The 23,692-nt window shown below is 40.0% G+C and overlaps 1 protein-coding gene across 5 annotated transcripts in view; it reads left to right on the forward strand.

Moving 5' to 3' along the window:
- CHCHD3 (coiled-coil-helix-coiled-coil-helix domain containing 3) overlaps positions 1-23,692 on the forward strand; it is a 286,302-nt gene that overhangs the window by 200,704 nt on the left and 61,906 nt on the right. The gene's annotated exons all lie outside the window — the stretch shown is intronic.

Below are 23,692 nucleotides of genomic sequence, written 5' to 3' on the forward strand. Positions count from 1 at the left end.
ATCAGTGTTTCTAGAGCTTAATCCCAGTGTGCTTCTGCCTTGCCCAGATGGACAGTATGTGATGTGGCACAGAGAGTGCAGACACAGGCAGGAGAAGGGTAGTTTAAGGTGGAGAATTGAGATCCTCAGGTTATCTCCTCTGGTAGGTAATCTTCGTGTTGAGATCTGTTTTTCCGCTTATCTCAGTGTCATTCACATAAAAATGTAACTAGAACTACAGTGAGTGTTTCTGTAGTTCAAAAAAAATAATACATAATAAATTGTGAATGGTCTATTCTTTCATGATATATTTGCTGTAAATTGTAGAAGTTTGGCAGACATTCCTAGAACTGTTTGTCAAAATTAAATAGCATGCATTTAAAGACAGAGATTGGCATTTCTCTTTTGGGTACATTAAAAAATTATGTATCATTTGGATATGACCCTGAACTCGGTGCCCAAAAGAATAGTGCCAGAAAGACAAAGGAGTGTTTTAGTCTAAATAAAGGCACAAGTTATATCGAGTAACTACATTTACAGAAATATCAGTTATACTCTAGCTATTTAAGAGTAATTACACAAAAGATAGTTTTTGAATGAATATTACTTTAGGAGTAGCCAAATGGAAACAGTGATTACGATGGAATCCTGGATTTCAAGCCTTGCCAGGCAACAAAACAAGATTGCCTGTATTTGAAGCCTATGCTCACTGACAGTTAAAACCATTATTGATACAGCAACCTGGATTCTGAATGAATGAAATGGAGTATTTTATAGACATGAAAGTTTACTGCTCCCTGGAACTTTAGCATTTGTCTAGTATGGAAGTATACTTTTTCAGACAAAGAAGCAGAAGCCTGGAGGTTTTAAAATTGGTTTTATATAGTTCGCAGAGTGCTGGCAGTATTTAGTCCTTATTATTATCTTTTTAAATAGGTTCTAAGTAAGTAAATGAATATTTATTTTGGCTCTTAGAACTGATTGGTGTTAGGGTGGTCATCCCAAGTACTGAAAAGGTGACTGAAATATATTGGATACTTGGATACCATTCCTTATGTTTTATGAAACTCAAACAAAACTTCACTGGGTTTATTGATACCATGGCACAAAGCAGGCACGCGGTAGTTTTTTTAATTAATTGCTGTACTGAATGAAAGAAAGTTCCAGTAGAACTTGCCTGATTTGTTCTAACAGAGGAAAGGACAGCTAACTTGCTGATTTGTTCCATTTGTTAATTTTCACATACTCACTGTGTTGTAAAGCAGTAATTTCCAAATGCTTGTCTCTCAGTTATTTCATAATTACTTGAGATGTTTAATAACCCCAGGCCTCAGCAAGTTAGGGAGATGGGCTTAGATGATTCTAGTATTCCTAAAGGCTTGAGACCTATCCCTCACAGGACCACAAAGTAAACATAATGACATCAAAGATCAGTCATGTCAGACCTACTTTTTGACTCTTTGTCCTTAGAAACACCATGCAACCTGTTTCACCCCAAGAGCCTCATCAGTAAAGTGGTTTTCATAACGTCTTGAGGGTGTAGAGATGAAACCAAATATTTTATGTGAATTTATATGGATATTAAATTCGGATAGCAGCTATTGCCAAGCCTCAGTCTCCAGCATCTAGGAGGATGATAATTACGCACAATTTGAGGTAACTTGTTGGGGACAAAAACTCTAGGAAAAAAATATCCATTATTTCGTTATGTTGAAATGTTATATTGAATTTTGCTAGAAACAACGATTAGCTCAATTGTATAACCATTTTGTAATGCAGGAGAAAAGAAGAAAACTGCAATTAGGTGTGCCTAATCTTTTAGGTTTTCAGAGCTCTGTAAATACCTTTTTATTTGATAAAATGAGATGTCTCTTTGTTTTTATTAAAAAAAAAATTTTTTTTAATGTTTGTTTATTTTTGAGAGAGAGAGCGTGAGCAGGGGAGGAGCAGAGCAAGAGGGAGACACAATCCAAAGCAGGGTCCAGGCTCTGAGCTGTCAGCACATAGCCCAACACAGGGCTCGAACCCACGAACTGTGAGATCATGACCTGAGCCGAAGTCGGACACTTAACCGACTGAGCCACCCAGGCACCCCAAATAAGATTTCTCTTGTATGTATATCCCTTCAAATTTGAATGACTCTGTGTGTGTGTGTGTGTGTGTGTGTGTGTGTGTGTGTGTGTGTTCGTATATTAGAGAGAGGGAGAGAGATCAAATCTGGACACTTCAGTGTATTTAAGCTGAGGTCTTTTCTTTCATTCTCCATTTTTTGAGGAGAGGCTGGTTAGAATCTTTGTTCATTTATGACTATAAGGCCGGCCAGTAGGTGGGAGATTAAAAAGAACAACAACAAAATGGAGCTGGTTGAACTCACTTCTCCAGGTTAGGAATGGTTTGTTTATGAAACATTGAGGTATTGTGATTCTGGAGGGTGGCTCCCCAAGCCCAGGGACTGACACATAAGGAGACTGGGTTCTAGAGACTTGTGGTTGCAAAGTTCAGGGGAAGCAGCTTTAAGGAAGTAGCTGGGGTGTGAGGACCACAGGGATGGAGGAGACTGAAGAATCTGTAGAATTATTAAATGTGCCATGATTACATGTCTTTTACTTGAATATTTTTTATTTTAATCTTCCATCGGAAGTCTCTGATCTGGGATATCAGTGCAGAATAAGGATTGACTTTTCTTTGTGATTTTTTGGGTCAGTCTTGCAGAGTTTTTATTTAACAAGTAGTACAGAATGAGTTATGTTTTCATCTTCTGTATTATCCATTAAAGAAGGAGAAAGCATGAAAGCCTGGGTGAAAACAGGTCATAGGGTTGTGTTGGGGCAAGAGCAAGGAGATACGTGGTAAAACAAAACCCAAAAACAAAAGCACAGTTGGGTGATTCCTTGACACAGACTGTGCTTTAATGATGGATTTCATGGATCAGAATATTATTCCTGGTTACAAGGGTCTTTTTTTTTTTTTTTTTTTTTTTTTTTCTCTTTTAAATGAGGGTTTTATTTTGGATTGTATTCCTGAGAGGCAGAAAACATTTCTGGTGTGGTCATGACTTCGGGGAAATAACAGTGGCATGTTGACATCAAACAGTAAATTTCATTTCTATAGAAAAGTGTATTAGGTCAGACTTAATTCTGGCATGTCTCATCATTTTGTGCGGTTTATGCAAGAGTCTGTTAAAAGTGCCACCAAAGAGCAAAATCACTGAAGTCCTTTTAATTATAAAACTAACACCTCAGCATATTGCTGGCCTGCTCAGGAAAAAAAAAAAATCACAGTAAGTTGTGTTAACTTTCTTAAGAAAATACCTTTTTTTAAAAAAAATTTTATTTATTTTTGAGAGAGAGAAAGACCGAATGCAAGCGGGGGAGGCACAAAGAGAGAGGGAGACACACAATCCAAAGCAGCCTCCAGGCTCTTAGCTGTCAGCACAGAGCCCGACATGGGGCTCAAACTTATGAACTGCGAGATCATGACCTGAGCTGAAGTCTTAACCGACAGAGCCACCCAGGCGCCCCAAGAATATACCTCTTTTGACTAGATTTCTCCAGAGGCATTCTGAGATTAGAGAATTTGCATAGAAATAAATGACTAAATACTACATCTAAAAAACAAAATCAGCAAACAGTAATATTTTCAAAAGATCTCTGTGAACCTCTGTGTTGCTCTCCTGTAATTTAAATTCATTTTTATGTCTCTCCCACAGCTTCCTGTTGTCTTTATTGCTTGGGCCTCAAAAAAACCAAATACAACGAATATTGGTTGGGCCCCTTAAATTATCTTTTATATATGCAGATCTTGTATTTTCAGTCCCTGGAAACCAAGTATATTTTAATGACTGAAGTATACAGTTATTGTAGTATAAATTATGGGCATTATAAGGATTAAACCTGGTTTCTCAATCATGGGTGAATGTCTTTTTTTATTTGAATATGCTATAATTTAAAGATAAAAGCATAAGTAACTGTGATAAATTGTATTTTTCTTTCCCATTTTCTCTGTGGTACAAGATACGGCAACTTGCCACCTTGCACACCCACACTGCAGTTTAAAAAATTTCCCAGAGCTTATTTTATATAATGTACTTTCTGGATCTTCCCATTATCTGAAGAAAATCATTTTTCTTTTGAGAAAATTACTGCTCTTAAAGTTTATCCACATAGAAAAATGGGTATAGGTAGGTTCTCTCTTTGCTTTGTAGTTTTCATTATTCATTTATCCAAAAATCAGTAATGGCAATAAAATACTGTATGTTCTTGGTAAGTATTTTAAGGAACAGAAATATTGACTTTTACTTAACATACATCTAGTCACTTTCTTTATCTGTGGACATTTTATGGGAGAAAGGAATGTGTGCTGATTTTAGTTAACAAGTGAAATAAACTTTCTAAACTATACATTCTCATAAACCTACCTTGTGTGTTCCTCATTCATTTTTGTTGGATTCAAGAATGACTGTCCTCCAATTTCTTGGTCCCATCTGTGATTTAGAATGCTTTTTAGATAGTTTGCTGGGTTTGCATGAACATGAAAAGTCATTATTGCTTTAACTGGCAATATTAATATTTTTTAAACAAGCAGTTTAGTACCCCATTACAGTTTAGAAATTTTTATTTTCAGTGTCTTTTTCTTTTCTTTGTCACCGTGAGCTCTTCACCAGGCTGGATCATTCATTTAATATTTATTTAGCACAAACTATATGGCGGACTCCGTTTTAGGCTCCGGGAATATACCAGAGAGCAAAATTGACAAAAATTCCTGGTTTTGTAGAGTTAACACTCTGTTGATATTGACAGTATATAACAAATATATTTTATGTCAAGCAGTAATGAGTCCTGTGAAGAGAAATAACTCATAATAAGGGAAGAGAAAATGACAAGCTTGTGTGTGTTGGGGTGAGAATAGATAGGTGCAGATGTTGTTTTATACTGACAGGCCCCTGATTAGGTGCCACTTGAGCAGGGACCTGAGCGCCAGGTGTGAACCACGCATATGGCGGAAGAGCCTTCTGGCAGGCCCCGTTGCACACCAGTTGCCCACATCTCTTGCCTTGATTCCATGCCATTTATTGCTCTAGCGCATTCTTCACTATCTTTTCAGCAAGTGCCAGGTTTGCTTTTCAAGTACAGTATCTGTCTTGCCAAGCCTGGCAGACGTTGCTTATTTCGGTCTGTACTTTGTTAGCAGATCAGCTCTGTTGAGTTCAAATGGCACTCCAGTTTCAAGGGCGATTCTAATCCTCATTCTCCTAGAGGAATAGAAAATAGGTACTCGGGATCTGGTAAGTGAATACTCCAGTATTTAAAAGAAAATTCCTTATCAATGGAAATGTGCCCACAGGTCTCCCTGTGACCTCACGTTCCTTTCCTCAGGCCCCCATCACCCTCCCCCACATCCAAGTCAGCAGGAATAATCCTGCCTAGCTATTTGAAAGGAAGAACCACAGCATTTATCGTGAGCTTACCATTTGCCAGCACTGTGCTGCGTACGTCATATACATTCACGTGCAGGCCTGTATCCTCCTTTTACCTTGGAGCAGAGAGTGGCAGAGTAACAATGTTCTCAATTCTCAATGTGCACATTCTCAATCTCTGTGCTGCATAGACTCTTGGGAGGCCAGAGTAGGGATGGGATTGGGTTAGACACAAAGAATCACGCAGGCCTCTTTCACTCGGTGTCCCTAACCAAAGCTGAACACTATGTGGATTACCCACATACGTTGTAATATTAGTCGCACAAAGATTTCTCCTCTAATCATGTCCACAGATTGGACATGGTTAGCCTGTTTTCGTGATCCCTCTCTTCCCTTTCTGGCTTTCATTGATCCTATCAGAACAGAAAAGGCTTGGTAGCTACTCTTTGCACCTCCATTTTGTGCCCCCTTTTTGAGGGAATTCCCTTCCCTACTTTCAGGCTTGTAATGCCCCTCCTGCCCTCTACCTCTTTTCCATCCTTAAAACAAACAAACAAAAAGAGATTAGACCCCCTGCTGGTTTCTGTACTGTGGACGGTAAATGTTAGAGTGGCCGTGCTGGAGCTTGGGGACACGTATTTGTGCATCATCCTTACCCCCCTCCCATTAATTTTTTTTCAAGGCACTCAGTTACAGGATATTGCTTTACAATTTACGTTTGGCATAATTTTATTAGATATTTAAAGGCATCTTCATACCATAACCTTTTTTATCTGATAAATTAAAATTCATTTTAATGGTCTGTCTTACCATTTTTAACTATAGAAAATGCAGTTTTAATGACAGAGGTATATGGTTGGAGGTCAGTTTTGTATTTAATAGACATATTGCTGACCTTGTCTTTGAAAATAGTGTTTGTTCTGAACAGGTTGACCTACAGGATAATGGGAGAGTTCTTAGAACTTTTTACATTTTTTTAAGGGTCTTTCAATTAAAGTCATTATTGTAGTTTGAAATTGAGGTTTATTGTATGGCCACTCATCTTTTGAAATTGCTGTACTTCTCATCATGGCCAGATAGTACCAGAATCAAGAGAAAATAAGCGTTGTCTTTGTTTCAGAGTTGGGATACATTTCTGCAACTCTCTTCCTCCTTTCTTTCTTGCCTCTCTTGGAATAAAAAAAAAAAACCAAAAAACAAAAAACATTAAGTATTTGGTGAGAAGATTCATAGACCTGGTTTCCTTTTCTTAAGGAACCAGTAGGCTATTGGAAGGGTAACAGGTATGTGAACACAAGGATTATTTTACAGTGTAAATTCTTCAGTGGAAGTTAACACTGATCACCTAGACTACCATTTCCTCATTCTCCTTTCCTTGACACTAGATGTGTGAATTTTGGGTAGACCAGGGGTCAGCAAACTGCGGCCCACAGGCTAAGAATGCTTATTACATTTTTAAATGGTTGAAAAGAAATCAAAAGAATAATTTCATGACACACGAAAATTGTATGAAATTCAAATTTCAGCCTCTATAAATATAGTTTTAGTGGAACACAGCCACACTCATTTGTTTGCATATTCTCTGTGGCTACTTTAATGCTCCAGCTGAGTTGAGTAGCTGCAAGAGACTGTGTAGCTCTCGAAACTTAAAAATATTTACTATCTGGCCCTTTTTGGAAACAGTTTGCTAAGCTGTCTTTTAGGCATGTTTTTTTCCCCTCTCCCTAGAAATTCCTGAGGATAATTGATTGAGCAAATGTTTATCCAGTAGCAGTTATGGGCCGGGACCTGTGCTTGGCACCCAGGAGTTAGGAATAGATGTGAAGGACATACGTGCCCTAAAGGAGCTCATAATCTAGTGAGTGTGTGACCATTAAGAAGGCAAGAAAGCCAGAAAATCAGATGATGAATAAAGTATGATTAAGGACACATGGATACTGTGAGAGAAAATAGATTGGAGAGGTGCTGTTTCAGATGTTGTGGTCTGACAATGAAGCAGTTAAGAGGAAGGGCACAACAGTCTGTAGAGAAGGTTGAGCATGGGGGCCACGTAGAATCTCACGTGTGCGCACACATATGCACACCCTCCCTCACTCAGAATAGCAGACATAGAGGTTATGAGGTGTTCTGGACACCAGACTTCCTCCAGCTTTCTTCCTTCCTCAGGAAGTGGTACCGTTATCTATTCAAGGGTTGAAGCTAAAAAACTCATGACACAGTATTGATTCTTCTTTTTCCTCACATGCCCTCTTTTTTCCTTTTGAATATGAGAAAGTTCTTTTGAGACTTGTTCCAAAACACAGCTCAATTTTGTCTGCTTTCTAATTCTATTACCAACAAAGACCAAGCAAGCCTCCATCATTTCTCACCTAAATTCTTGCAATCACTTGTCACCTTAACTCTGTTATCTGCCCCACCCACCACCAGCCTATTCCCCAACTAAGAGCTACAGTGATCTTTTAAGAGCTTGAGTTATATTACATCATTCTTTGCTTACAAAATTGTTCCTGCTTCCCCACTGCTCTTAAAATAAAACCCAAACCCGTTACCTGCCTGTTAAAGAAGAAGAAACAAGGCAGTCTGGCCTGAAAGTAGGGAGTGAGAACACATGATGTGGTGCACTGAATATAATATGAGGAAGGAGAAAAGAAAGAAGGGGGGATTCCTGTGTTGGAGCGTCATCATCTGGGTGAAAGGAAGAACCGTTTATTGAGACTGGGAAGACCAGGACGATGAGTTGGCTCTTTGAAACAAGAAAATGTCTGTGGGGCACAAATCAGCAATTGTGTTTTTATCCATTTAATTTTGAGGTGTCTCGGTGATAGCCAGTTGAGATGTCAGCAAAATATTTGGACCGATGAGCATGTCGTCAGAGGCAAGATATGAGCTGGATATATAAATTTGTCAACTGAACTGGGGAAAATTTTAGAGCCACTAGACAGGAGGAGCTCCCTTAGAGACCCAGAAGGAGGGAGGACCATGAACCAAGCCTTGAGGCCTGAATTGGTGGTTAACTCTTTGGAGAGGACAAAGTCTGGCAGAGGGAGTCTTCCACTGGGACTTGTTGGTGCAGGCCTATTTTGGATGGTGTGGGATAGTGTAAGACTTGTGCTGATTTGTACAGGGAAGTGGTTCTCTATCATCATGGAGGGAATGCGAATTTGGACTAGAAAAAAGCAAAAGATTATTAAGAGCATTTTCTATTAGAAAAGTCTGACTAGTCAAAATTTAATTCAAGGCCTTGTAATATACAGTTTAGCAGTTCATTTTAGTTTAATTTGTATAGAGTGAAAATAAGTTTTGACCTTTATAATTGCTATGTCAGAGAAAGTGCATGTTCATTGACTTGTTAACCAGTTTCCTTCTGATTATTTGTGTGTATGTGTATGTGTGTGTGTTTTGTTTTGTTTTGTTTTTTGGCTTCAGTTTGTGGTGTAGAGATTTAAAAACAAGTGTTTGGATATCCATAAAATCATCACAGCCTCTTAGCACCTGTATCTGCTTTTGTTTGTAATTACAATTGATTTATCACCCTTCCTCCCTTTTTAAAGCTAAGTGAAATACATAATTTTTTAATATAATAAATTAAATATCTAATAATAGATTGAGGCAAGGAATAGGATTTAATTAGAGGCTACCTGCTACCTTCTATGTGAAGCCTCCTGATCCTTCTGTACAGATGTGATTTCTTTACATAAGGCATTTAACTTTTTATACGGCTATTTAGAAATCACTATAGCAGAGCTGTTAAGAATAGCATCTCTGGAGCCAGCGGGCTTGGATTCTTTTCTGGTAGTGCCACTGACAAGCTCAAACAATCTGTTAACTATTCAACTTCTTTGGGCCTCAATTTCCACCTCTGGAAAACAGAAATAATAATACCAACCTGATGGTAGTGTTGTATGGTTTAAATCAGATAACCATGTAAAGCACACTATAGTGCCTGGCACATAGGATTTTATCAGTGAATATTAAATATTAACATATATAAACTCTCTGGCAGATTGGTTAGTTGAGGACAGAGATGGTATGGTGTTGATTTTTGTGTTCCTCCTATAGTTCCTTACATATAGTGAAGCATTTGGAAGAATTTAGTTTTATTTGATTTTGTTTTCATTCCAGTGTAGTTAACATAGTGTTGTATTAGTTTCAGGTCTACAGTAGAGTGAATCAACAGTTCCATACATTACTCAGTGCTCATCAGGCTAAGTGTACTCTTTAATCCTATCCCCTGTTTCACCCATACCCCATCCACCTCCCCTCTGGTAACCATCAGTTTGTTCTCTATAGTTAAGAGTCTGTTTTTTTGTTTGTCCTTTTTTTTTGTCCTTTGTTCGTTTGTTTCTTAAATTCCACATGTGGGTGAAATCATACGGTATTTGTCTTTGACTGACTTATTTCAGTTAGCATAATACTCTCTAGTTCCATCCGCGTCGTGGCAAATGGCAAGATTTCTTTCTTTTTTTGGCTTAGTAATATTCCACTGTGTATATATACCACATCTTCTTTATCTATTCATCAGTCGACGGACACTTGGCTTACTTTCATATCTTGACTATTGTAAATAATAATGTAGGAAACATAGGAGTGCATGTATCCCTTTGAATTAGTGTTTTTGTAAGGAATTTAGGAGTTAGGACTTCTTCAGGAATACTCTTACTTGGATAAAATAAATGCTGAAACTAAATTGAAAAATCTTAATCATCCTGTGTCACATAATGGCATATGGACGTCTCGTTAAACTGTGAACCCCCCTAAAGAACCTCTGTTGCTTTTTTATCCAAGCTGATCAAATGAAAGATACCACAAGTGGGGGAGACTCTAGAAGCTAGGTCATTATCGCGCAGGTGTAATTTTGTAATTTTAATGAAGTATCCTCTAGCTTTATGTTGACGTTAACTCTTTTGGGAGGAAGGACACGAATCTTTGCAGCGTTATGTACTGCCGTGTTTCACAGGCTTCTCAGCCATGGTTGAACATGTAAGGTGGCTTTTAATGAAGTTATCATCAAGTACATGCTGCATCACTTCCTTCCAGGGAGTTCACGGACTGTAGCTAAGGCTTTCATAGTCATGAGTGGGAATCTCTTCCAGCTGGTAAACTGAGGCTGTGCGGCACGAGTGGAGCTGCTCATCAGTGCTGCAGTAGCACGCAGAGCAGTGTAGTTACCCAGGCTGCTCTTCTCATTGGATTTAAGAGCCGTGTAGGAAAAATGGCTATATGAACACCTGGCTAAAAGATGTTACAGATTTATGAAGTTAATATTCTTACTAGCATTTCTACTCTTTCTTATCCCCAAAATGATTTGGTGGGACTTGAGCAATATTTTGAGCTATATTGTGTAAGAAAGGTTGGTATTCTCTAATATGCAAACCCTTAACTGGGAAAAACCCTAAAAATCAATTTTTTGTGTATAATCAGTGCTGGCACAATACTAGGCCATTCATGCTTTGTTCAGTGGAGAGCTAAACCCCAGAAAGTTGTTACCAGAGAAGCAGGAAGATCAGGGCATGGTTGGCATAGACCGGCTGCTTGCGGGGTTGTGTTAGTGATCGCCGGCCTCAACAGAACTTTCCATTGTGTTGTGGTTTCTGCTTTTTGTCAAGAACGAAAGGTGTATAACCGAGTTGGTTCAGGGGAAGTGAAGCCAAAAAGGAAGGAGGCAACAAGAATTGAAGAAGGAATTGACAAAGAGTTGAAGACAGCTGTACCCTAAATGAGCTCCCATGTCCTGGTTGAAATGGCCAGGATTCAGCACAGTTAGACACCAGCCTGGTGGCTCTGCTTATGCTGGGACACTGTCTCCCAGGACAGCGTGGTATCCCACGACCTGCTGAATTCAATAGTCTTCTGGCTGGGATGCAGCAGTTGCGTCTCTAAATGACTTCCCCTCCTCACCTCTGGTTCTTTCAACGTAAGGGTAACCTAATTTTTGAAGCAAGGACCCCGAGGCCAGGAGAGGTCAAATGACTTGCCCAAGGTCACACGCATTCATTCAGGCCACCTTTAGGAGGTGGCCTCCTGTCAACCAGAGGTCTTCAGCTCTAACATAAGCTGCCTTGTGGGGTATGACAGTCTCCCTCACACCACCAGTGTTTCAGGCAGAATGAGAACGATCACTTGTCAGGGATGCCGTAAAGAAGATTCTTGGGATAGGATTCCATACCTTGAAAGGTCCCTTACAGCTTTAAGTCCTGTGATTTTTGCTCTAGTTTCATTGGTTTGAGAAGTGCTCGTTCCCTAGCTCCTTATGGAAATGGATCTTTGAAAGCATTTTGTACATTTTCTGTTTAAAATACCAATTAGCTTTGCATCTCAGATACTTTACTGGGTACCATGTGTATCATTCAGTCAGAGTATTAGTTTGCTAGCAGTGGCCCACAGTTTCAGTTCCATATGAAGCAGTAGTTTGGAGAAATAACATGGCAGTTCCTCACTAAACCCAAAGCTCAAGAAAGCTGCTTATTGCAGAGAGACCCTCATTTTCCTAGCTGTCAACCTGACTGATATTTTAATTTTTCTGCCCTGTAGAAAACTTCAGTCTCTTATCCAATAGATAAATGAGTGAACCCCCCAGGAAATGCAGCAGAATGTTTCTGTTTGCCAATGCAATAAATGCAGAAGCTAATAAATGTCTCCTTACATCAGGAGGAGGCGTGTAATGAGTAAATGATGAGAAAAAGAATCCAGGGAAACAAATGATCTATCCAATCTAAGATGACAACCGGGTTCTTAATAACTTGTCCTCTAGTTGGAAGAGAGGGCTTTCAGCAGGCAGAGAATAAACCTATAGGACATAGCCGTTTACATCTGGCTGCTGAGGAATTTAGTTACATTTAGGCCACACTCACGATGCCAGCGGAGCCAGCTTATTACAGACTTTCTTTGCTGTGTGATTTCTGTGAATGTGGGCCAAAAAGAGCAATGATTTCAGGGCCTCATTCACATTACTTACCCCAGATTACATTTATATTTCACATTTGTCTTTTTAATAAAGACCTTTTGTCAGAAGTAAAGAACCAGTCTCTTTCCCGTGAGATGTGTTCAGACCACAGGGGTTTCACAAGAAACTCTTTCCTATGGGTGAGTACGTTCTTCTTTAAAGTGCTTTTGTAGACCTCAACTCTAAATCCCCAGGGTCTGCCTTTGTGGAAACTAACGGAATACAGTATGCTTTGTCCCTGGTGGATGGCTGCATTCTTGCTTGCGGTGTTTGGAAGGACTTGCACTAGGCAGAAGGCACAGTGTGATTAAGACGGAGTGAATAGGATAGGCCCTGGAAGGAGCCGCAATCCACACAGAGGATGTGCGAGAGAGACTCCATGCCAGACCAAAAGATCATTTGATGACACGCATTTTGTTATCACCCCTCTCTGTGATCTTTCTAAGAACATTTCTCAGTAAAAGCATGTGGAAAAGATTGGCTACTAAATACTAGCAGTTTTCAAGAACAGATTTTCATGAATATTTCTAGAAGAAGACTTATCAAATTTGCTTACTGGGTCTTCCATAATTATCTTTCCTTCTCCGCCCCCCTCATCCCCCACCTCCCCCTGTACCACTTGCTTTTTTTTTTCCTTTTTTTCTTTTCTTTTCTTTTCTTTTCTTTTCTTTTCTTTTCTTTTCTTTTTCCTTTTCTTTTCTTTTTTAACATTCTGGCATGTTTCAGTACCACACGAATGAATGCATTTCTGCAGTTGGGGAGTGAAACTTTTAAGTAGTAGTAGGATTTAGGCCTGTAATGAAGGGAAATGTTAATGAGTCATCAGATAAAAGCTGGACAGAAGCCACACTGCAGGGCCCTTGTGTACTCAGCAGCATGTGAAATGCGCCTTTGCCTTCCAGATGGAGGAATCTTGCACAGTGCTTTCTGAGGGAGAGCCATTATACCTGAAAGCTAAGATTTTTCAATGTGCTTCTATTCACATGCATATTTCTGTGCCAGATCTTTCAAAAGGCCTTTCCTTTGAAATACAAAGAGATAAACATGTCTTTGAAATGGATAGGTGATCCCTTTGCCACTTTTGAAATCTTTCTCCGTTTCATAGCCGAGAGTTTTAACCCTTAAAATTAAGTCTTGAGTTTTCTGTTCACCTGAGAAGCTTTATATGCGTTCTAGCACTTGAGAGAACCATGCCACTGTTATTAACAACTGAGTTGGGGCTCAAAATCGATGAAAGGTAATTAAAACTTGAGATAGGTGTTTCACCTGCACTGGATCTTATTTTGCTTGGGTATTGCCGTTCATTCTTACATGACTGTTAAATAAATATAATACCTTCTATGGTCAAAAAAAAATCGTAAATCTGTCAAGTATTTATAGGATACCATCTACTGCTTTGTGTTGAAGAGGCTATATTATTTTTAAATCTCAAGACCTAAGTCACAGCCCTGTACTTAGAGCATCAGACCTGGGCTGATTTGCTTATAGCGCATACTACCTATGGGATATCCAGCAAGCGTGTAACTTTGGTTAAGCATACCACTCGTAGGTAAAATGAAGGCACAGCCTCTGACTTTGCTGATTCTTTAGCTGGTTTTTATCATAGAATCCATTGAGATAAATGATTGCTTCCTCACCGTATTTGCCTTTTGCGGGGGCAGGGGGTGGCGGGCACGTCTCCACCAGCTTTCCAGCAGTTTCAGGTGTTGGTCTGATGGGATTGTGACAGTTGTAGAGATGGGATTCCCAGACCCTCTGCTCTTTTCAGGACTTCTTCATATGAATATCACATTCCTGTAGGTTATAAACATTGGAATCACATAACTACCTTTAAAAAAATTTTTTTTAATGTTTGTTCTTGAGAGAGAAAGAGACAGAGTATGAGTGGGGGAGGGGCAGGGAGAGACAGGGAGGGAGACACTGAATCTGAAACAGGCTCCAGGCTCTGAGCTGTTAGCACTGAGCCTGATGTGGGGCTTGAGCTCATGAACCGTGAGATCACGACCTGAGCCAAAGTAGGACACTTAACTGACTGAGCCACCCAGGCACCCTTCACATAACTACCTTTAAAAAAAAAAAAAAAAAAAAAGGAAGAAGAAGAAGAAGGAGGAGGAGGAAGAAAGAAAAATATTTTCCTCAGCTTCTAGCACTTTGCTCTTAGGAGATGGTTGTCAGTAAATATTTGAGTGAATAAAAAATGGACATTTCACCCACTTAGCAAATAGGAGAAGAAATTCACAGACACCACGAATAAATAGGGTTTTGACCTTTGTAATTTAAAATTGGCTTCCCCCCTCTTTTAAAATTAATCTCTACTGTCTCATCTGTATTGGCGTCTTGGATGGATACGTACCTCGTAGCTTGTGAAAATGCCAGCTCTTTGTTTTTATTTCTTCTCCTCTGGAGGAGAGCTGATACTGCCTGGGAGCATTGTAAGAAATTGTAAAACTGTCCTTACTCTTCAGTATAATCACGAAAGGAATTTAAATATTTCTTCTCTCATTTTCCATCTTCAGGAGTGAAGCAGGCTGAAACAACTCTATCCTTCCATTGTTTGGGTGATCTCTTACTTACTTTAGCTGCCCTCTGTGGTTGAATGTTTAAGTTGCTTTTCATTTTCCCGTGTTGTAAACTCTATGATGAAAAATATTTTAGCTAAATTTTTATACACACCCATGATTTTTTCAGATATTTGTAGAAATGAAGCTGAGTCAAAGTCATTTGAGACCTGTTGCTCTAAATTGTACCAGTTTATACTTCCATTAGCAAATTAAGAGGGGAGCCCACTTCTTCATATACTCATCAATGTCATCCATCTGTATAAACAACAAAAAGCAAACAAAAAACCCAGCCGATTTGATAAGGATAAAGTGAAATGATTTTACCAATCTTTGACAAATTTTCCTGTAACCTATTGAATGCTACTTCTAGGGAAATGGATGTGGCAAATACGTGTACTCTGGACCTTTCTTTTTTTTAATCAGGAGATTTTGAAAATGGCATTTTCTTTCAGGTGAAAAGTTTACTTAGAAAACAATAAAGTTATTTCTAAAATGTTGCTTTGGTTGGGTTTTGCATAGTTTTTCTCTAACCCTCTGATCGTATAGAATGTCAGGGACAAAAGTAGATGCGCTAATGAGAAACTGCCGTGGATGATAGTTCCATACCCCTTACCCGCATCTCACCAAGACTACTGAACATGGGTGTGAAATGTATGCATTAGAGGGTGAGCACCCTAGCTCCTTAATGAGTAAATCTCAAGGTGACAAATAGCTTTCTAAGCAGATTGATGAAACTGTCTTTTAAGCTTTGGAGTGCTTTGCCATATCTGCATCTAGGGGGCACCCTCATTAAGGGTTTTAGTCCTAACGGTGCTGAGGTCCGCCAGAATCCTAGCTTACTCACGTGAAGAGATGTGCTCAGTCTGGGATTCTGAGCTTGTCTGTGGCCCTCTCCCTTTTATGTGAGCTGCTCCTTTTCACGTAGTGTTGGAAAGGTATGACCTCTGAACAAATGCTTGATTCACTTTGCGGTTGCCGCTTAGCTGGTGCCAGAGAAGCAGAGAAACTGTTACGGAACCAGGCTGGAACGCTGGCGGAAAAACCAGGCGGCACTCGGAGACCTTGGTGGGTCGGAGATTTCTTTAACACCGGGGGGGCTCAGAGGAGACCATTTCTCCAAAGATCTGAGCGCCGAATGCAAGTGGGGAGGGTAATTTATAGTTGTCAGTTTCCATATCTGTGGGGGTTTTCGGGCGCGCAGCAAACAGGGCAAGAAGAACCCGGAAGAGGGGTCTCCAAGCTAGAGACCAGAGCTTGTTGTGGTCCATTCGGCCATCTTTGGCGCAGTACTTTATTCATTTCTCCAACAAAACCAAGTGTCATGTCTGTGAAAGCAAGCTCAAAGGTTTGCTCAATTTTCACGAAAGTTTTTCTTGGATAGATTTTTTGGATACGAATGAGTTATTGGTGTTGGCCTCTACCATAGTTTAAAAATTCTGGTTCTAGGCAAAAGTAGGAAGAAGACAGGCTCTGTGTTGGCCTCTCCAACCTGCTGTCAGGACCCCTTTTTTTCCCTGACACTTCTCCTTCCTCCCGGGGATGCAGTTTTTACTCTACACACTTCTCTTTTGCCTTGGGAAGCATTAGTCTTCCCCTACCTGTTTGGTAAGGAGGCCCTCTGAGGAAATCACCTTATAATAAGCTACAGGGCAGTAAATGGATTAGTTTAGAGTTTCTCAATCTGGATTCCAAGGAAATAATCTCAGAAGGTCTTCTAATCTCTGTGAGAGTCTTTAACATTTGTGTTTTCTGTTCTGTATTTACGTGATTAGTAGAATCATATTTGCTGTCAGTAGGATGGACCTTACAGGTTTGAGGAGCAGGGGTGGATGACGGTTTACTTCCGCTCAAGGCATTTTCAGTGTCAAAAGGGGCTCTTGGAGGCTGAAAGGCTCTAAAACTGAAAGCAACTACCTGTGTTTCCTGTAATGCGTTAGTTTAGGTTTTTCTCCCCATAAGCCTTTAAAGAGGCCCTCACCCTCCCATACAAGGGCTCACCCCTGTGGGTGTGGCCAGCATTAGCTTTTAAACAATAAGCCCTTTTAAATGCCTGAATCTCAGGTTGGCCTAAGGGCTAGACCTGAAGACTTGAAGGTAAATGGGACAGCCGGTAATGGTCAAGGGGAGCTTGTGTTACAGATTCTTCAGATTACTAGTATAAAATTGTGAACAAATGAAGAACTCAGCAGAGTTGATGATGAAGAAGCTAATGTTTGCCTCCTTCTCTACTGTAAGGATTATTGTTTCCAGCTTTCTTTTTAGCCCATGGTTTTCAAGAGGACACTGAGCATGTGTGGGCGCCAGTGCATGTGCTGAGCAAGTATAAGAGAGTTACAGAGTTCCCTTCTATGGGAGACGATAATGAGACCAGTTAGGGTAAAATGGAGTGCAGGCCTGAGGTGTGTTGGCAATAGAAAAGTGACGCCTTCTGTGTGGAGCCATCCGGTGGGGGTGCTGTTAAATGTGCATGTAGCGTCACCCCAATGAGCCCTTCACAAGACTTATAACCTTGAGAATTGACAGTGTCATGTTACACAGTCCTCAAGAGAACCAGATTCCTGTGCAGTCATTTAAAAGGTTCTGTATAGGTCTTGCAAGATATCATGGTAAATTCTCATGATAACCCTTGTGATAACTGTGAAATTGCTTTGTCTCACCGTTGTTGAGGGAACAGTGAGACACACAAGCATGTCAAAAGTAGAAAGGTGTCAGGTGTATAATGTAGAAGTCTAAATGGTGAGTGTAGGAGGGGCGGGTGGTTTTATCTCAGAAGAGCTACAAGCAATATAACGACTAAAGACCTTTTATCGACATTATTATAGAAAAGGATAATAGAAAAGTTCATACCTTATACTTCGGGTAAATGAGAAGTCTTACTGTAAGCATGGTAAAAGGGAGCTGTGGGCAGGAAGGGGTCGGGGAGTCACTTTCCCAATAATACCTAGATAAGTTACTTTTCTGGCATGATACAAATATAGGTATAATGCCTGTTAGAAATTGCAGCATGGTTAATTTTCTTTTAAAAAATAATACGATCCCATGGTAAAAACTTAAATTGTCACAGGCGGCTATAAAAAAAAAAAAGGAAAGTATTTCTTCCTCATGTCTCTTTTCCAGGAATGACAGCTATTGCTTACAGGGTATTTCAGGGTGTACGTGTACGTGCACGTGGACCCAACAGTTTAGAAAATATACTCTTCAAATTATTTTACATCTTTCTGTTTTTCTTACTACTTGGACCTCTTTCCATCCATATGAGTTCAAGTAGATCCCCCTTATTTCTAACAGGATTAGAAGAGAGGTTTACAGTTGGAGAGAATTCTGCTATGAAGCTTGACTTATATGACAGAAACAGCTAGAGAAATTGAAAGGAAATAAAAACATAAGTAACTTAAGAGCTGAATATGAAATATAGAAAATATAGGGCTTTAGAGACTCATTAGACAAACTACTTCCTAGAAATAAAAAATTCTGTATAGTGATGCTGTGGCACTGTAATTCTTTGTTCATTAGAATTTGTGTGGTTTTTGAATTTGTGTCTGTCTCCCCCTGTATGCCATAAGCTCTGTAGAAGTAGGGCCAAGCCTCTGTTTACTCTCCATTATATTCCAAGTTCCTGGCCTAGGGTCTGGCACAGACCTTCAGACCTTTGGTATCTGTAGAATGAAGAAATGAGCAGATGAAGGAAACTTAGAATGCCAAGTGAATGTTTGGTACAGTTTATTTAAATTGCCCAGATGAAGAAACTGAGGCATGAGACAATATAACTCATATATAATTAATATACCTCATGCAGTGGCGAGGCTGTCAATGAATCTATGATTTCTATTCTAATTAGAAAACTAAATCAAGAAAGGAAAAACCTGAGACTCTAATTAGTGAAGTTTCGAAAGTGCCTGGAATAAAACTAGAAATGCCAGAAGCAGCTCTGAATAGTTCTGTTGCTTTTTATGAGAAATAGTAGAGATGGAAGGAAAATGTAGGTACAAGAGCAGTTCATTACCTTTGCCAGAGTGCCTAGGGGACCCTGGTGTTTTCATGAAATGTGGTTTCTTAGGGATGGTAAGATTGGATGCGAGAGTTAACCATGGCTCTAAAATTTTTCAATTCTTCCTGTCCTTTGTCAGGAGAGGAGAGAGGCAGATGGAAACAGATTTCTGACGAGTGGAAGCAAAGCATTACTGCAAAGGACAAAAGTTTACTCCTAGTGTGTCATTTCATTTGATTTTATTAAAGTCATTCCTGAGGTGCACAAAAAGCAAACCTATCAGGGCTTAAGGAAGAAGGTCTGTTCCGGATTATTGTGACTCAGTGTGTCATAGAGATGGAATGGCTTAAATTACAAGTTTATTTTTTTCTTATTTGATAAGAGTCTAGAGGTGGGCAATTCAGGGCTGGCACGTTGGCTTCAAGGTTGTTAGAGCCCCAGGCACCTACTGTTTCTCTCCAGCCTCCTGGCACAGGGTCTTCTCTCTTTAAGGTCAGCTTGTATTCAGGATGGCTGCTGGGGCTCAAACACTTGCAGACTGGAAAAATGAGGAAAAGACTGGGCTGAAAAGATTTTTTGCCAGTCGTGGTCAGCTGTCTTTAAGCAGCCTACCTGGAAGTCCCCATACAGTTCTGCTTACAGTGTAGCCTAACCTGAAGCAAGCTGGAAATTTTAGTTTGGTTGACCATATATCTAGCTTAAAACTGGGATTTATCTAACCAGGAAAGAGAGATGTTGGAGTAATTTACTGATAGGCTTTTTCCATAGGGAAATCTTCCTTTGTCTTTATCACAGAACTTAATGGTCAGAACTTCTGATTTGTGAGAAGCTGCTAAATTAGTAATTTATTGTCCATCACTAGTGATATAAATTTGAAAAAAAAATAAGGCTGAGCATAATTAAAATACACTTATATATGTACCCAAGTGGTTATTAGCAGAAATGTGGGGCTACTCAGGATAGCTACTTATGCCTCTACTCGATTTGATGATAATTCTTCAGGTTGTGGAGCCATGCAGGCAAATTAATGGAGACCCAGGCTCTGGTGGATCAGCTAGGGAGCTAGGGGTTGTTGGCGGGAGTGGTGTTCTGCTGGAGAACAAGGAGAAGCCAGGATATGTGGCATTTGGTGAGCCTACAGAGGCCTATTGATACAATCACTCTCAAAGATAAGGTCCTCGTATTTAGATGTTAAAAAGTGAGACTCAGCGTAAATAACCAAATCCATTCCTTGATGTGCATCTTAGAAACAGAATACTGAATCTGATACACCATGCATCTGAAGCAGTGTTGGCAGTTTGCAAACTACTTAAATAGGCAGTGTATTTATTTACACAGCTTTCTCTGGGGCAGGAGGTTAGAGGGAGGGAAAGAGATAAAAGGAGAGAGTAGAGAGACAATGGACTCAAGGCCGTGGGTTTAAGAAGTGCCAAAAAGGAAAGAGTCTTTACTATGCCAACTACTTTATTCAAGGGCCACTTTTCTGACTGAATATGATCGAGTTCCTCCCATTGGCTCTTCTGCCCACCTGTTTCAGACTTGAGGATATACAGGAACACACAGAAGGCTGAATTCAAACCAGCCGTTAGATGTTCTGATGGAAGGTTTATCAGGAGAAATAACTGAAACCACTAGATAAACTAAACTGAGACCATTCGTGGTTTTTATTTTTTCAATTTCTAAAAATTGTGTAGTTCTTTTAAGATTCTTATGCAAAAAATTTAGTTATATTGCAGGGAGTCTCTTGATTCTGTGTAAGTCTACAAAAAGACAGGTTGAGGAAGCATGAACTCTTTTCGGCCACCTGATGCCATTCAGTAAATGACTGTTTCAGGGATTCTGTGCCTGGAATTGTAACCATGCTGCATGTGCAGGATTAAATCAGGTCCTTATATGCCTAGCTCGCATCTTGGGGGAAACATACTTACCTGCATCTAGCTGATTACATATTATAACATAGCTCCTGGGCAAGTGTTATAACAAGAAATAGAAGCCTGTTTTGAATCCAGCTACTTAACATAGGAATGCTCACATTGACATTGTGGATAAGAAGGCTTTCATTGGTACTTGTACACACTAGGCCTTTGTTTAAAAAAACAAGCCAGGAACAGTAACATTTACATTTGGGTGGGTTGTAGGAGGGATAGAGACCTATAATTGTTAATGGTAATTATAGATCAGTTTGGAAAGAGGAGAGCCACACCTTCAAGCTAGACCGCTTACACTAAGGCCAGACCTGGTCCTTCTCCCATTCACTGTTGCTAAATGCCTGCTGAGCTGCCATAATCTTTGAATGGACAGTGAGTAGGAGTGTTACTCACCTCTGAGAAGAAGTGTAAGATTACCAGAATCTACATTATACTTCAGTATGATGTGTTATGTAGTTGTGCCCAAATCACCATATGAAGCATTTGCTAAAAGAACTGACAAAAGCTCGTTAGCAAATTTTTCTTGTGACCTTTTTGTTTTGTTCGTTTCTTACATACCGGAGGTATGATCATATTAGTTAGAACAGAACAGAAATGAGATTCAGAACCTGAGAAAATACTGCAAGAATACTGTGTGTGCGTGTTTTCTTTTGATCTAATTTAGAATTGAAAACAGATACTTTTCAAATCTAGCAATAATGTGTGTCTGTGCATGTGCATTTAAAAATACACTTTTAAAGGGAAACTTTCTGAAAATGGAAAATGGCAGTGTCACACATTCAAAAACATGGGCCGCGGCCAGCCCCAAAAGAGTGGGAATGATGCCCACTCTTGTTGATCCCCACTTCCTTCCTATACTGTCTAAAAACTTTGTTCTTGAGCATTAGGATACCAGATGTGTAAATCCATCCCCCCATACCCCAAATTTGAAGTTTAAGAGCAGCTGGAAGGAAATACTGGGAATACCCGCATCTAAAATCAGCCACACGGTTTTGCGCATGATGTTGTGCTGTCACTTCAGCTGTCTGTGGCAGGTATGATATATTGGCTCAATAAACACCAATTCCAAACTCCTGCCTTCTCTTTCTTACTGTAGAAGTGAGAAAACAAAAATTCTTGCAGCCAGGGTTGTGCATGATCTATAATTCTGGCCAGAGAGACGTAAGCACAGATCTCTGGAGAGGGCCTTTCTCCCCCTTTTTTCACTTCCCTCCTCTTCTTTCCTTAGACCTTGGGCATGATAACTGGAGGTACACTAGCTGTCTTGAGGCTGTGGGAATAAAAGGCTGCAGAGGAATTGAGAGAAAAGGGCCTAGTCATTTGATAAAATCCTTGGCACCTACATCAGCCCTGGGTTTCCAGCATCCGGACTTGTTATTTCATGAGAAAAATAAACCCCTTACCTGTTCGAGCTGCTGTTTGTCCCTTGAACTGTTAATTGTACTGGGACGGTAATTGAACACAATCTCCGGCAATAGCCATTTCTTTTTTTCATTTCCACAGCAGACTGCAGTGTTGGTCGGTTGGTAAGAGATGTACGATAAACGTAGGGTTCCACTTTTCCATGTTACAGTATTTCATTTACCTTAAACTTCTGTCTGTTCCAGCCTGTTGTAAATAAAAGTAAACTTTGGAATGCAGCTTACAATTAATGGCGTCACTCTAACACTATTTCAGTAAGTTTTGTGTGTCACGTACTTTGCCGAACGCTTTACGTACGTTGATGAATGGGATGAAATACTCGCCTTTAGGGATCTTATGGACTAGTTGGAGAGACCACATGTAAAAACACGTGGTTGGTAAGTGCGTTAAGTGCTTTGCTAGAAGTGCATGGTGCTGTGAGAACACAGACAAAGGTATAAATCAGTTAGCTTTTACTGTATAACCAACTACCCCAAACTTCGTGGATTGAAACAACCACCATTTATTTACTTCATGATTCTGCAGATCACCCATCTGGGCACTTCTTCTGGATTTGACCGCCCTCACTTACACTGAGTTGGCTAAGGTTTGGCTGGTCTAGGACGACTTCAGCTGGGGTGACTTACAGTCTTTCCCTCTTCAGCCTGGACTTCCATATGTGGCACTAGGCCGGGATTCCAAGAGAGAGGCTTATGTTTGCAACTGGCCCATTGTCACTCCTGTCATTCTGTTGGACAGAGCAAGTCACAGGCATCGCCCAAATTGAAGGGGTGGAGAAACAGACTCCACCCTTTCTTGATGAGAGAAGCTTGCAAGGTCATGTCACCAAGAGCCGTATACACAGAAAAGAGGGGAACATGTGGCCACAGGGCACTGAGGGAACAGCAGGGAGGTACAGCAACAGTTTTCTTGAAAGAATTCATCTCAACTTTTTAAAGTTCAAGATAATAGACTGCTCCTTTTCATTAGCACTTCGTAAAGAGGGATGCCATCAGTCCTGGAATCATTTTCCAGGATTGCTGATTTCTGCCCTTCAAACATGAGTGTTAAGAGTAACCCGTAAGAAAATGTTGCTCTGGGAAGAGAAAAGTTGCACGCAGAGAAGTGCAGGATTGAAATAGTGGTTGTGAACTTGTCTTTAACCCAGCGTTTCTCCTGGAACATTTGAGGAGTTCTGTTCTCTCAAGATGCTCCAGAATTAAAAGGTTCCATGGGAAATCAGTTTGGGGCTCATCACGAGCACTATTTCTCATCTTGGAGATTTATAATGCATACTAAGAATTAAGGCCCTGGGAATCCTGGCAGTAAAAAGTACTTTTACGGTGTAATTTGGCTCATTGGATTTCATTGATGATAAGGTCAAAAATTATTGGTTTATTTTTTATTTTTTGTAAATATGGTCTAGTGTCACTATCTCTCTATGTATTTGTAGTTTTTTCATAGCCATTAACATTC

The sequence above is a fragment of the Herpailurus yagouaroundi genome, unplaced genomic scaffold, assembly GCF_014898765.1.
Source record: "Herpailurus yagouaroundi ecotype Mexico unplaced genomic scaffold, PumYag 100, whole genome shotgun sequence".
In the NCBI taxonomy this organism is placed as follows: domain Eukaryota; kingdom Metazoa; phylum Chordata; class Mammalia; order Carnivora; family Felidae; genus Herpailurus; species Herpailurus yagouaroundi.